General features: G+C 40.1%; 1 long non-coding RNA gene across 1 annotated transcript in view; it reads left to right on the forward strand.

Moving 5' to 3' along the window:
- The first annotated feature begins 5,127 nt into the window (after positions 1 to 5,127).
- The window catches only part of LOC142301311 (uncharacterized), a 291,456-nt gene continuing 282,524 nt past the window's right edge, over positions 5,128 to 14,059 (forward strand). Inside the window, exon 1 of the long non-coding RNA XR_012752755.1 lies at positions 5,128 to 5,343. This is a non-coding gene — a long non-coding RNA (uncharacterized LOC142301311). The remainder of the gene's footprint in view (positions 5,344 to 14,059) is intronic.

The raw sequence follows: 14,059 nt of genomic DNA on the forward strand, positions 1-14,059 counted from the left end.
TGTACAATTCTGGTCACCGATATATAAGAAGGACATAGCTGAACTGGAGAGGGTGCAGAGAAGAGCCACCAAGATTATTAGAGGAATGGGTGGGCTGCAATACCAAGACAGGTTATTAAACTTGGGGTTATTTAGTTTGGAAAAACGAAGGCTTAGGGGAGATCTAATCACAATGTATAAATATATGAGGGGACAGTACAGAGACCTTTCCAAAGATCTTTTTACACCTAGGCCTGCGACTGGAACACGGGGGCATCCGCTACGTCTTGAGGAAAGAAGGTTTAATCATAATCACATACGAGGATTCTTTACTGTACGAGCAGTGAGACTATGGAACTCTCTGCCGCATGATGTTGTAATGAGTGATTCACTACTAACATTTAAGCAGAGCCTGGATGCCTTTCTTGAAAAATTTAATATTACCAGTTATGTATATTAGATTTTATGACAGGGTATTGATCCAGGGAACTAGTCTGATTGCCGGATGTGGAGTCAGGAAGGAAATTTTCTCCCCATTGGAACTTGTTTGCCACATTGGGGGTTTTTTTGCCTTCCTCTGGATCAACATGTTAGGCTACGGGTTGAACTAGATGGACTTAGAGTCTCCCTTCAACCTTAAAAACTATGATACTATGATATTAGAACTAAGTAGGGAGTGAGGAACATCAAAGAGTAATTTTGTATTATTAGTGAGAAATCAGAGAGGTGATATAGACCTGTTCGCCATGCTAAAATGCAGAATTGTGAATTCTCAGCATCATCTTCTAAGAAGGTGATTCTTTTTTTTGTCTATAACTGTTCACAGTTTGAGCATCACTTAAGAAAACAAGTTTGGAAAGTGTGATACCTTTTGCCACCATCTATGTCAGGACATCATAAAATAAAAGATACTTTTGAGAATAATATTTGGCAGCCAGATTGCCACAAGTGAATGAAAAGATTTAAAAGATTTGAAACAATAATGTAGAGTCTTTAAAAAATTGCATGTAAACTTCACAATGAGTAATATATGTACAGTATTGTAAGAAAGCTAATAATTTTCTATAGTGTAAAAGACTGTGGTCACAAATCTGAAGAGCAAAGTTAAAGGGAACCTGTCAGCCAGATTTTGCTACCTCATATCACAGCAACATAATGTAGGCTAAGAGATTTTGAATTCAATGGGATATCACATAGGTCACTGGTTGCAGCCGTTCTCACATAATCAAATAATTTAATTTTAAGTATGTAGCTGAGCTGGGAGAATTGTCCGACCCACACCAGGCTCTCAATAGAGATTGTATATTGACTGTGAGGTGTCAATCACAGCAGTGGTGTGTTGGATTGCTCTGCTGGGACTTCGTGTGGATTACATCGGACCTCCAGGGGTGTTTTTTGGGTTAATAAAGTAGTGAAAGAGGGTGTTTTTGTATTTTATTTTATACTAGCTGTACTACCCGGCTTCGCCCGGGTTGATAACTTTTGTTAACAAAATAGAATGTATTAACAAAAATTTATTCTGCACACAAAAATCACAAAACAAATAGATAGAAATGTAATTATTAAAAGGCAAAAACTAAGCTAATAGAAGCACTTAACAACATATATTTCAAGACCACAGATATTCCACACAGATTTAACTAAATTGACCAAGTAATGTGCTCCGTCTGTCTCTTTCCCCATCTGTCTTTCACCGTCTGCCTGTCTCTGTCTGTCTCTTTTTTGTCTGTCTCTATCTCTCTGCTTCTTTTCCCATCTGTCTCTTTCTAAGTCTGTCTCTTTCCCTGTCTGTCTCCCCATCTCTTTGTCTGTGTCTTTTCCTGTCTGTCTCTTTCCCTGTCTGCCTGTCTCTGTCTCTTTCCTTGTCTGTCTCTTTCCTTGTCTGTCCCTATTTCTCTGTCTCTTTCCCCATCTGTCTCTATCAAAGTCTGTGTCTTTCCCCATCTATCTTTGTCTGTCTCTCTGGCTGTCTCCTCCTTCCCTGTCTGCCTGTCTCTGTCCCTGTCTGCATGTCTGTCTGTCTCTTTCCCCATCTGTCTCTTTCCAGGTCTGTCTCTTTCCCTGTCTGCCTCTTTCCCGGCCTGCCTCTTTCCCGGTCTGTCTCTTTCCCGGTCTGTCTCTTTCCAGGTCTATCTCTTTCCAGGTCTGTCTCTTTCCAGGTTTGTCTCTTTCCAGGTCTGTCTCTGTCTGTCTCTTTCACCGTCTGTCTCTGTCTCTTTCACCGTTTGTCTCTCTCTGTCTCATTCCTTGTCTGTCTCTATCTCTCTGTCTCTTTCCTGTTTGTCTCTCTCTATCCGTCTCCCCACCAACATCTTATTACCTCATATATAAGCTTCTTATACTATTAATGTCTTTTGTTCCTATAGCAACCAGTCACAGCTCCTACTAATAACCTGTAGTTCAAGGCTCCATTTACTTTAATGGAGCCATGTTTTTTGCAGAGTAACTGTAAAGCGTGGGGTTAAATTTTCTTGTCAAAACATAGTCTATGACGTTCCCTGGGTCACATGAGGTGTTTGTGCAAAATTTCGTGATTGTAAATGCGACGGTGCGGATACACTTTTCGTTTAACTTTTTCCCCATTATGTAGATAGTTGCAAAATTGATTGGTAAATTGTAACGCGCAGGGTTAAAATTTCACCTCACAACATAGCCTATGATGCTCTCGGGGTCCAGACGTGTGAGTGTGCAAAATTTTGTGGCTGTAGCTGCGATGGTGCAGATGCCAATCCCGGACATACACACATACATACATACACACATTCAGCTTCATATATTAGATAAAGGATTTTTTTGGTGTTTGTGTTTATTTACTTTCACTTACAGATTAGTAATGGGGGTCTGATAGACCCTCTCCATTCCTAATCTAGGGCTTAATGACAGCTGTGAGGTTTTATTAACCCCTTAATGCCCCAATTGACACAGCAACAGGACAATCAAGAAGAATCAGGTAAAGTTCCGGGACTGCCACATCTAATGGATGTGACAATTCAGGGCCGCTGCAGGCTGCTATTTTTAGGCTGGGTGGTGGTCCAATAAGCATGGACCTCCCCAGCCTGAGAATACCAGCCCCCAGCTGTCGGGTTTTATCTTGGCTGGGTATCAATATTGGGGGGAACCGCACACTGGTTTTTAAAATTATTTTAAAAAAAGTTGCATACAGTTATGCACAGCCAAGATAAACACATGGCTGGGGGCTGCAGCCTATAGACCTATGCTTTATCTGTGATGGCTATCATAACATGAGGGGGACCCTATGCAAAATATTTTATTTATTTATTTTTACTGTATGATATAGACCCGCAGACAGTGCCTATGATTGGTTGTAGGCAGATGCTGTCACACTGGTTGGGGGCGCGCCTGACTGCAAAGATTTACAGATGCCAGGATGGCTGGTGGGTGGGGAAAGCAGTGCATATGCAATGAAGGTATTGAGCGCCTCTGAAAGTAAATGGGCCATAGAAACAGTTACAGTCGCACCAGATCCTCACTAAGTATGAAGCGCTTGCTTCATTCTTATTTTCTTTATTTTTGCTTTTTTTTATTTCCTGAGTTGCCAGATCTGGATAAGCACCCGGAATCCCAAGCCCAGGCCCGGCACCTGGGTAAGTTTGAAACTATGCAAATCTGGACTTTTACAGTCCGGGTCCGCCCATCACTAATCATGTGGCTAATAGCTGGAGAACAAGACGAAGACAGAGCAGATGTATCAGTGATTTATGAGACTGACTTTTGTGTTTTACAGTAGAACAAGATAGTTTAAGGCTATTCAAGAAAGTGAATAGAGCTTGTGAGCCATATGAAGGTGAAGGAATAGGGAAAGCACAGATTTTGATAGAATCCATTATATCCATGAAATTGTTTTAGTGATGAAACAAACAGCTGAAATGTAGACAAAAGCAATGACCATGGAGGATTATTCTTGGAAAAACGTATGCAGGGAAATAATTGGGTATAATGGTCAAGCTGTAGACATGTATTACTTTAATCCTTCAAGAAATCATAGCTATGTAATGACATGTGCAATTTTCATGCATAACTGCAAAGAAATAGTGCATATAACACATTGAAAAGATGTCTTCTTCCCCTATGCCACCTCTACGAAGAATGTTTCACCTATGCTAACAGCACATCAAACACCACTTTAGCATTTTTCTATTGCACTGCTGGAGTGGAGATTTTAATGTAAGTTCCATGTTCCCTGTCTGATACTCCCCATCTGGCAGCTTCATCTTCATCTTCATCGCTCAGGTCGGTCTCTGGCCGTTTGTGACTTGCCAGCAGCTCCAGTTTTCATGCAGCGCGACGAGGTCACAACTCAATACATTTCAAAGAGAGTCTAGTTCTGGCCTCCTATTGGCTCTCATAGAGAATGAGATGTATTGGGAGGTTGTGACGTAACTTCTGACTTCTGACCAGTCAGAAGTTACAGTCACAAAATAGCGCCATGGGACCGTAGCAATATCGAAAAAAGTTGAAAAGGCCAGATGGTGAGTTAAATACATGGTGTAGGAGTCATTTAAAGTGCCTCTCCAGTGCTGGAAAGAAAATACGCTGGAGTGGGACTTTAATGTATAGAGATCTATGTATTAAGTTTGCTTCCCAACCTCTTAAACGGCTAAACTTACAATACTGTGAGGAGACAATTTTTTATTGATATAGCATCATAAATGAATCAATGGAGTGATAAAATGAAAGCCCAGTAAAGAATGAAAACTTCCAGGGATAAGAATAAGGTTCAGCAAAGAGATTACTGGACAGCATCATCTGAATTATGCATAGTAAGATATTAAAACGTGTAGGGAAAAAAAATAAGGTTCAGCAAAGAAAAAGTTAAACAGAAGGATTTGAATAGATTATGTACCATGCATTAGAACTTGCAGGGATTAAAATGAAGGCTCAGCACAGGGATAGTTAAATGGCAGGCTTTGATTTGATTATGTACCATGAATTGGAACTGGCAGGAATGTAAAGGAAGTTTCCGGCAATCCATGGCTAAATGGCAGGATTGCAGTGTATTATGTCCCTTTTGTGGCCTCTGTTCTCCAGGCTTCCTCCCTGGCCTGACAGTGCAATGGTAGCTCCCAATCTGCTATGTGTGTGAATTCTGGAGATTGGCTATCCTCCCCATTCAGTCTGCGCCCTGCTTGTCTGAATACACAGCGGCTGCTCCTTCACTGTCACTGTATGTAGTAATAAGGAGGCTGAGGACACGTCCTGGATTGCAGACAGGCTCCTTCACTTTCTGGCTACTGTGGGATATTCTTATGCTGTGTAGCTACTGGAAAATTAGAGCGTGGGAGAGGGACAGAAGGATAGAAGTTACCGCATAGAATTGAAATAAAGAAGCTGCAGGATAAGCTGGTAATATTAATATCCCCCTGTTTGAGAGATGGATGCAGATTTCTGTTACTAGGTAGACGCCGCTCTCAGGGCTGGTGTGCATGTGTTACTATCATGCTAGGTCCATGTGCACCTAGTAATAGTGAAGAGCTCCAGAATGAGGGGAGGGATGGGGCTCAGGACTTTGGGAAGTGCAGACTTGTCTGTGATGTGTGAGGACATTGATGTTCTGGAAAGGATTCATTCGGGGTCTTTGCTATTATTGTGAATTTCATTGTTTGTAGTTATGCATGGACAATTTTCCAGTTATAAATGCCCTGGTTTTGGTGAAGGAGAAAGGAGTCATCAGTATTCTGAATGAAATCTGAAGAATGTTGTTTTGCATCATTGCAGCATGAGGCAATTATGGACAACATGACTGTTTGGGAATAATGCGAAACATAGAAGTGCTTTAGTGCATCTCCTACCAGATCCTCTCATTGTCCGTAATGATTGAGCTGCTAAATTGCACATAGTAATTAATTTAAGACTTAGAAGGTGGAGAAGAACATTGTGTTGCTTAGGGTTTATAAAAATTGCATTGGAATTGTTCTAACTGGGGTTAATAAAGTTTGACCTTTTCTTTGTAATTTAAAGTATTTATTTTTCCGTGGTTCTATGTTTATATCTTTATATATCTATATATTTACTTCTATTTATTAATTAGAACACAAACCTAATAACATCCAGTTGAACTATAAAAGATTTTGCTGCAGGTGGGAAAAATAATCAATAAATAATGGCACATTGATGCTAAATTGATGCTGTTAAAAACAAATCAATCTTGTTCATAGTTGTAAATTTTCTGTTAACCCTTAATAAACAGGCTTGCTTTGGTCCCTATTGAGAAGCTGAATTTTTTAGTTTTTCCCTCTCAGTGTTTTCACAGCATAACTATTCTATTATTATTAGCGTGGTTGTACAGGCCTTAAAAAACAGTTGCGCTATTGAGAAATAAAGCCATAGAATCATTTTACGAAAAAGGATCCTAATCACACAAAATGGGAAAAAACCCTTTGAAAAGTAATTTTTATTACAAAAATTATTGACACCTTTACCGATGACTGCAGTGATTTATGCAATGTAGAATGATAGACATCACTATTAAAAATGGAACAATTAATATCAATGTATTTAGAATAGTTCACACTAGTATCTAAAAAAGGTACAACAATATAAAAGGGGATACAAGTAACACTGAGGCGCCATTCTTACATGAGACAGTTACTGGAGGTATATGATTGAGTCCTGCAATCGCAATATGTTCTATGGCCCTACTTTTACCACTGAAGAACCTTTGAATCCCAGAGGGGAATGGTTTGGGAATGATGACCTCTAGAATTCTGTATTATATCTTCCTAAGCCAAATTGCATAAAGTACAAAAGATCTTTTTATTATACCCACCTGTGAGTGGTCCGCTCCAATGGATGTCGCACGTTTTGATCAGGAATTGTCCTCTTTCCCTGCTTTGTGCAGATATTACATTTTACGTTATCCACACTGTCTCTCCCATCGCACTTCTGCACAAGTGTACTTCGCTTTGCCATGCCGAGGGCAAGTAAAGTACTGTAATGGGCATGTGCAGGGAAAGTCCAAACTTGTGCATGCGCACTACAATGCTTTGCTCTGCTATTGGCAGGGAAGTCAGATGTGCACATGCTCTGGAGCACATTTGAAGACACTCTCTGGATGACAGGATGTGTCATCCACAAAAAGCAGGGAAACAGGACAGCGATCACAAGAAGAGAGGAGAAGCGGGATCAAGAACAGCAATACCCATAGGAGAGGACTGCCCAGAAGGTGAGTATAATAAAATATTTATTTTATGTTATGCAAATCATCTGCAGGACATTTATACAGCATTCTAGAATGCAGGATATAAGACCATTCTTTATACGGGGAAAACTTAATGACAGGTTCCCTTCAAGGATGAGTAACTATGTAGCAATGTTTTTATTGATGGAGGAAAATTATACCTACAGTTCACTCACACAAATTAAGAATTTCTGTTACTCTGTTTACTGTGAACTTACCATTTAGAGTTCGCCTATTAGCGCTATAGATGAGTGAATATATTCAAGTATAATTTAATTCTAGTGGAATGTTACAAACGTCTGCCTTCGCCAAAGTGCGACTTTTTCGTAACTCACTTCTGATTAAAGAAAAATACTTATAATAATCTTACCGCTCACCTCTCTGGCCCTATCGTTCTTTACCATCACCCGTCTTGTCCTCAGCATATCTTCTTTTCACTGCTGCTGAGTACTGAATCCCCGGCTATCTTCAGTCCAGGTTAGGACTTAAGGTTCTCATATGAGCTGCATGTGAGCACAGAGACATGGTACACTAGGATATTGTAACTATACGCACTTGAGCGGAAATGTCCTGGGCCTCATCGGAGTCATAAGTCCTAGTATAGTGGGAAGAGTGATTTAGAGCTCAACAGTATTGATAAGAAGATGGATAGCAAGGGTCACATTGAAGAGCAGAAGGTGCCGGAGAAGTGATCAGATTGGTGAGTAGAACTATTATATTTATGTCCATTTTCTCTTTCCTAATCTCTAGGGTGTAGAGAGCCTCCAGAGCATATTTTGGGACATTCAATTTAGAAAAAAATCTTTGTGACTCGAATTTACTGGGAAAATTTGCTCAAACCATGGCATTCAAATATTTTACTTAATCTCTAGTCAACACATTTAAACATGTATTCCCTTAGCGTAATCTAACAATCAGGTGGATTTTCAATGTGTATTTACAATGCTCCATCAAAATATTGGCAAAAAGCTAGGATGAAAAATATTTTTTGGCCACTGTTTCTCTTTCCCTGACTGTAGATTTTCGTTTGTTCTATATTATAATGTGAATTTCTTGGTTAACTTGGCTTTGAAAATGATTGAAATAAAACAGAATCACAATTTCTTGCTTTGCTAGTCCTAATTGAACATTTTATTATACAGACTTTCATTTGGAAAGGAAGTTGGCATAAAGTCACTTCTACTCTAAAATGACTGAATGAATTATAACATTCTAATACTTTATAAGGCAAAGTATTCATCAGCCATGAAGCAGTTTTACATGTTATCTCCTTTGCGGGACAACAAAAAGTAATGAACTATATAACTAAGTATAAGGCATTAAGGCCTAATACAAATAGTTCTTTGCTTCTGTTTTTGCATATTATTTTTTCAGCTCTAGCATTACATTTCTTAGGTAGCGTAAAAGTAATAGTAATAAACTATAATTACTTTTGAACTAAGGCACTAATACTTGGCATTAAAGGGGTTTTCTCATCATCATAGATGGGTAAATTTGCAAAGTGCTTTGTACAAGCAACTTTGTAAATTATGTCTTATTAAAAATCCTCTCTGCTATTAAGAATAATGGGATTTTTAATGTTATATTTTTACTGTCTACTTTACCGGCCACTTCTGCAGCAGTGGTGCCTGTCTTATTAGATAGTGGTTGAGAGTCTGAAAGGTAAGCACTGCTCTGAAGTTGGCTGCATTGCTGGATCTGATGCTTTGCCTCTGCAAGCAGCATTGTGGAAAGCTAAAGCATTAACATGACATTGCTGCTAGTATAAACTGTCAGTCTTTGAGGAACATAACGCCCCTGGCAAGCAGAAAGCATGGAAGCAGGGGTGTGGTGTGCTCCAAAAGAGCAACTATTTTAAGGTTATGTAGGGGAAATAATTAGAGTTGAGTGAATACCTTAATATTCACACTCACTCTACTCATAACTAGTACTGTCTACTACTCGCATATTCATTCTGAATACCAATGGGGAAAACTCACAATGTAACGAGTTACCTGAATTCCGCATTATTCGCTACTCGCACAAAAAGTACGGCATTCATGTTACTCGTTATATTGCGAGTTTTTCCCCATTGACTTGTATTGCACACGCTATTCAGAACGAATACGAGAGTAGTAGACAGTGCTCGTTATGTGTATAGCGACCATGAATAGTTAGGTACTCGCTCAACTCTAGAAACAATCTTTCCTATCTATATTTTACTGTAAAAGCAAATATTTGGGCATATGTAGATTTGGAAAACTTTTGCAGTGTTATGTTTTTAATTCCTTTTACAATGTTATAAGCATGAGTTTAATTGTAAGTATAGTTTAATGATGTATTTTTTCTGTTTCTCCTAAGTAGAGTAGGCATATAACCCTCCATATATTGTTAATGATTGTAAGCATGCACTTAAAAGAACTATGTGAAAAATGGTATAATGTGTGCGTTCTTCAACATGACTGCCTATTTCACTGGTCAGCTAATATACTTCATGGAACATTGGTCAATGTAAATTGTTTTTGGACATTCTGCAATAATAATAAATGTTCTCTTATAGCAGACCCTTCTAAAATGTCATGCACCCTGAGAAATTTCTAAGTAAATACTAAAAGACTTTATGCACTCGTGTATTTTTGTTAAATTTTGCATCATTATTTATATGGGAATAACAGGAATGTTTCCGAAAACATAGAACATGTGTCATTCTTAGTTTTTCTCTGTAACTTCTACTATTGGTTTTGGCATACAAACAAGGAGGCAAAATACTGACCAAATGCTGATGTGTGAATGAGGCCTAACATGGATTTTAGTTTAGTGATTGCCATTTATTTGCACATATATTGAAATCATTGAGGCATTTTGTACCTTATCAAAGGAAAGTAGAGCAAATCACAAGTAGATGATTTTAATGGTTTATTGAGTCCTGCTTCCTTTATTTCCTTTGTGTGCATCTTATGTTGCAGATCTTCTAAGATGTCTGAGCTAGAGAAACTTTTCAGGCCAGACTGCAATCAGGGTTTTTTTTACATTTTAGAACAGGATATAATTTGCTTATGAAATGCCTTTAGTTTTCACACCATACGAGCAGCAGAACAAAACATGTTGTGTACACATCCTTAGACCTCTATGTGCTCCAAGCCAACATCTGACTGCAACGTTTTATTCCAACCAAAATAAGGTAAAATGGGGTATTACATTTAATCTCATTATGTGTGTATTCAAATTCACTATGGTAAAATGCTTGATCATGGGCTGAATTGTCCCGTGACAGCAAGGCATGCTAAGTATTCCATTTATATATAGTGCAGTGCAGAAGGTGAAATACTCTTTAATTTGTAGCAAAAGCCCATTGTATCATTGTAAATGAATGATTCAAAGTTTATCATTTCAAAGTTTTATTTATTTAAAGAATATATGTATGTAGCTTCTGTTTAGCAGAAGTTACTGCCCCAATTCCCTCTAATATCAGGATTATTTCTACAGTATATCGCAAAAGTGAATACACCCCTCACATTTTAATAAATATGTTATATCTTTTCATGGGAGAACACTGAAGATGTTGGAGAGACTAACAAGGCAATTCTGACAAGGTGGTACTCAAGTAGGATCCAACCACATACATGTCCAGAAGTAATACTTGGCACTCAATGTGAATAGAGGAATAAGTAATTTACTGTATTTTTTAAGGTGACCCAACAAGCTTAGCACAAACAATTCAGTCTATACTCGACTTTCGTTGCAATGCTCGCAGGGGAAGCAAGGGGTTAGTGGATCCACTCGACCAAAAGTACCAATCACTGGCCTGGAGGTGCGAACTAGAATGGCTATCGGGACTTTACTAAACCCACAGGAGGTGGCAATAGACACACACACTAGTAGGTACCTGACAAAGGGCAGCCCTGGGGGATCAACGGTACCTTGCCAGCTGGCGCCTCAGACTCAAATAGTTTCTGGTTGTAGAAGCAGCAACAGCGGATCTTCAAGGAGCAGCCAGTGTTTATAGTTGCAGCACATATTGTAGGAGTGGCCAGAGAGGATATTTGCAGCAGCGGCGGTGGATATCTAAGGAACGACCGGTGTGGGCAGTTGCAGCAGAAGCCTTGATATTCACTGAAACACAGACAGGAATCAGCAACAGAATACAGTACAGTAACAGCAGTGGCAGGACAAGGGAGCTGAGAACTAGCAACATATAGAACTCATTAACCACACACCTCCCTTAAGGGGAGGTTGCCTTTATATACCTGCTGCCTCTCAGCCATGCAAGGGGCATGTACACGAACACAGCCTTACGGCACTCTTGGGAGGAATCCACAGGTCCCGAGAGACAGCAGCAAATACCAGGGATGGAGGAGACACTCCTGGGCAGCTACCAAGATTAGAGTGATGGCGTCCCCACCAGGGGAGGGGAGCAGAACAGTGCAAGGATGCAGGTATGGGCGTTACATGCATCAGTGTGCAACTTTGTGGTATTATACAGCTCTCATAGGCGTTTGAGTACAGTGACAGTCACTGCGCTCGCAATTCTATGTGAGAAGTTCAAACATCACCAATTCACACACTGACAAAGGTCAAGTATATACCAAAACATTTGTGCTAAGTTTGTTTAAATGACCTTTAAAAATAAATCAGTTATTCTATTCACATTGTGTCATGCTGGGTGTGGGAAGAGACACCCAGCAAGTGGACTCCTGGGAATAAGGGAAGATGAAACACAAAGGGGGGGGGGGCCAGGGGCTCCTGCGCTGACCCTGACTCTGGGGGGCCCTGCTCTTGCCCTCAAACCACAGGTACCTATAAGGGTTAGGCAGTGTGGCCCGCCAGCGTGCCCCTGTCTCCTAGCCAGACTCTAGGACTAAATCCCACCACCCACCAATAATCCCACCACCCATCAATTCACTGAGTGAAAAGCAAGCACAAAAATAAAGAGCAAAAAAGGGGAAAAAGAAAAACAATAACTTATCTTGAGAGGGAATCTTAAGAATGTACAGCAACAGTAGTCTGAAGCCACAACAAGGGAAAGTCACAACTTATCTTGAGAAGGAATCTTCAGAATATACAGCAACAGTAGTCTGAAGCAACATACACTCCTGAGCTAGCAACTTCTCCAAGTGAAGAGTATAACCCGCACTGGTGGAGTGAGAGGCCCCACGTTATAAAGGCCCTTAATTACCAGCTGGAGGAAAGGCTCCTCCAACCTAGTAAGGAAACAGAAAAAAACCTAAATCAAGCCCTTAAAGGAACAGCATCCGTTAATGTCTGGATGATCGCTGGGCCCTTCTGCACCTGGTCCCAGCAGCAGCAGCAGCACCTGAAGGTCCAGACACATCCGTGACACATTGTGTGCCAAGTTTTAACACTGAATATAAGTGATACAATGTAAAGTAGTAAGAGTACAGCTTGCATAAGTGTAAATTTGGTGTGGCCTCTAAATAACTCAACACACATCCATTAATGTCTAAACCGCTAACAAAAAAAGTGAGTACACCCCTAAGTGAAAATAGTCCAATTTGCCATTTTTCCACCCAGTGTCATGTAACTCACTAGTGTTACAAGGTTTCAGGAGGGAATGGTGAGCAGTTTTGATAAATTTGGTCACTGATAGTTCTATATAGCACTGAAAGAATTTTCTGAGGAGCTGAAAAAAAATATTGTGGGTCCTCATATAGATTGCCTAGAATATAAGAATATTTCCAACACCCTGAAACTGAGCTGCAGCATGGTGGCATAGACCATACAACAGTTTAACAAGACAGATTCAACTCAGAAAAGGCCTCACCATGGTCAACCAAAGAAATTGAGTGCACAAGCTCAGCGTCATATCCAAAAATTGTCTTTTCAAAATAGACATATGAGTGTTGTCAACATTGCTACATAGATTTATGGGGTGGGGGTTCAGCCTGTCAGTACTCAGGCCAACAGCCGCACACTGCATCAAATTGGTCTGCATAGCTGTATTCCCAAAAGGAAGCCTATTCTAAAACAAAGTGCATGAGAAAGCTAACAGTTTGTTGAAGACATGCAGACAAAGGTCAAGGATTACTGGAACCATGTACTATGGGTCTGATGACACCATGATAAACTTATTTGGTTCAGATGGTGTCAAGTGTGTGGCGACAACCAGGTGAGTATTAGACAAGTGTGTATTGCCTACAGAAGGAATAAAGCTGGGCTCTACTGCCTTAAGAGGGAGGTGCTTAAGGGAAAGGTAACGCTCAACTGTATCATGAATCCCAAGCACTCAAATAGGACACGAAGAATAAATGCAAAAGTGTTATTTATTAGACTATTTGCAAAAAGAAAACGCCACCGCAATAGAGCAAAGCCAACGTTTCGGCCTGTGTTAGGCCTTTGTCAAGGTTTTGCGTATGATAGATTGGTGGATGGGACGACTTAAACGTCAAACAATTGTACCATGCGGCGTTTACTTTTCAGATGTAGGTTGCAGAGGCCAGGGAGGCCCAGAAGAGAGGTAGGGGAAGAGAGAGGACCCTGTCCCCACTCCTCGTGTTATCCAGGCATAGAATGGTCCTGTATTTGGCTCCATCAACTTTCTCATCAATTTTAGCCATCTTCCTTGTCCCTGCTGAAGAAAATGAGGCCAAAACCATGATGTTGCCACCACCATGTTTGACAGTGGGGATGGTGTGTTCAGGGTGATGGGGAGATAAGGTATGCACACCAGTGACTATGTAAGGGGAATACATGGAATAGCAGAAACTGCTGTGTGAATACTGACTTGAAAAATCCAATAGCTATATGCAAGAGTGAAAATGTGAAAAATGGAATCTGCATTACTGCCATGAACATATGAATCAAGAGAAATTTAGCTACTGAATTGATCAATGCAATAGAGCCCCAACACTACGCCAAAGTATTTCTCTACGTTGGGGTCCCTAG

This window comes from Anomaloglossus baeobatrachus, chromosome 4, assembly GCF_048569485.1.
Source record: "Anomaloglossus baeobatrachus isolate aAnoBae1 chromosome 4, aAnoBae1.hap1, whole genome shotgun sequence".
Classification (NCBI taxonomy): Eukaryota; Metazoa; Chordata; class Amphibia; order Anura; family Aromobatidae; genus Anomaloglossus; species Anomaloglossus baeobatrachus.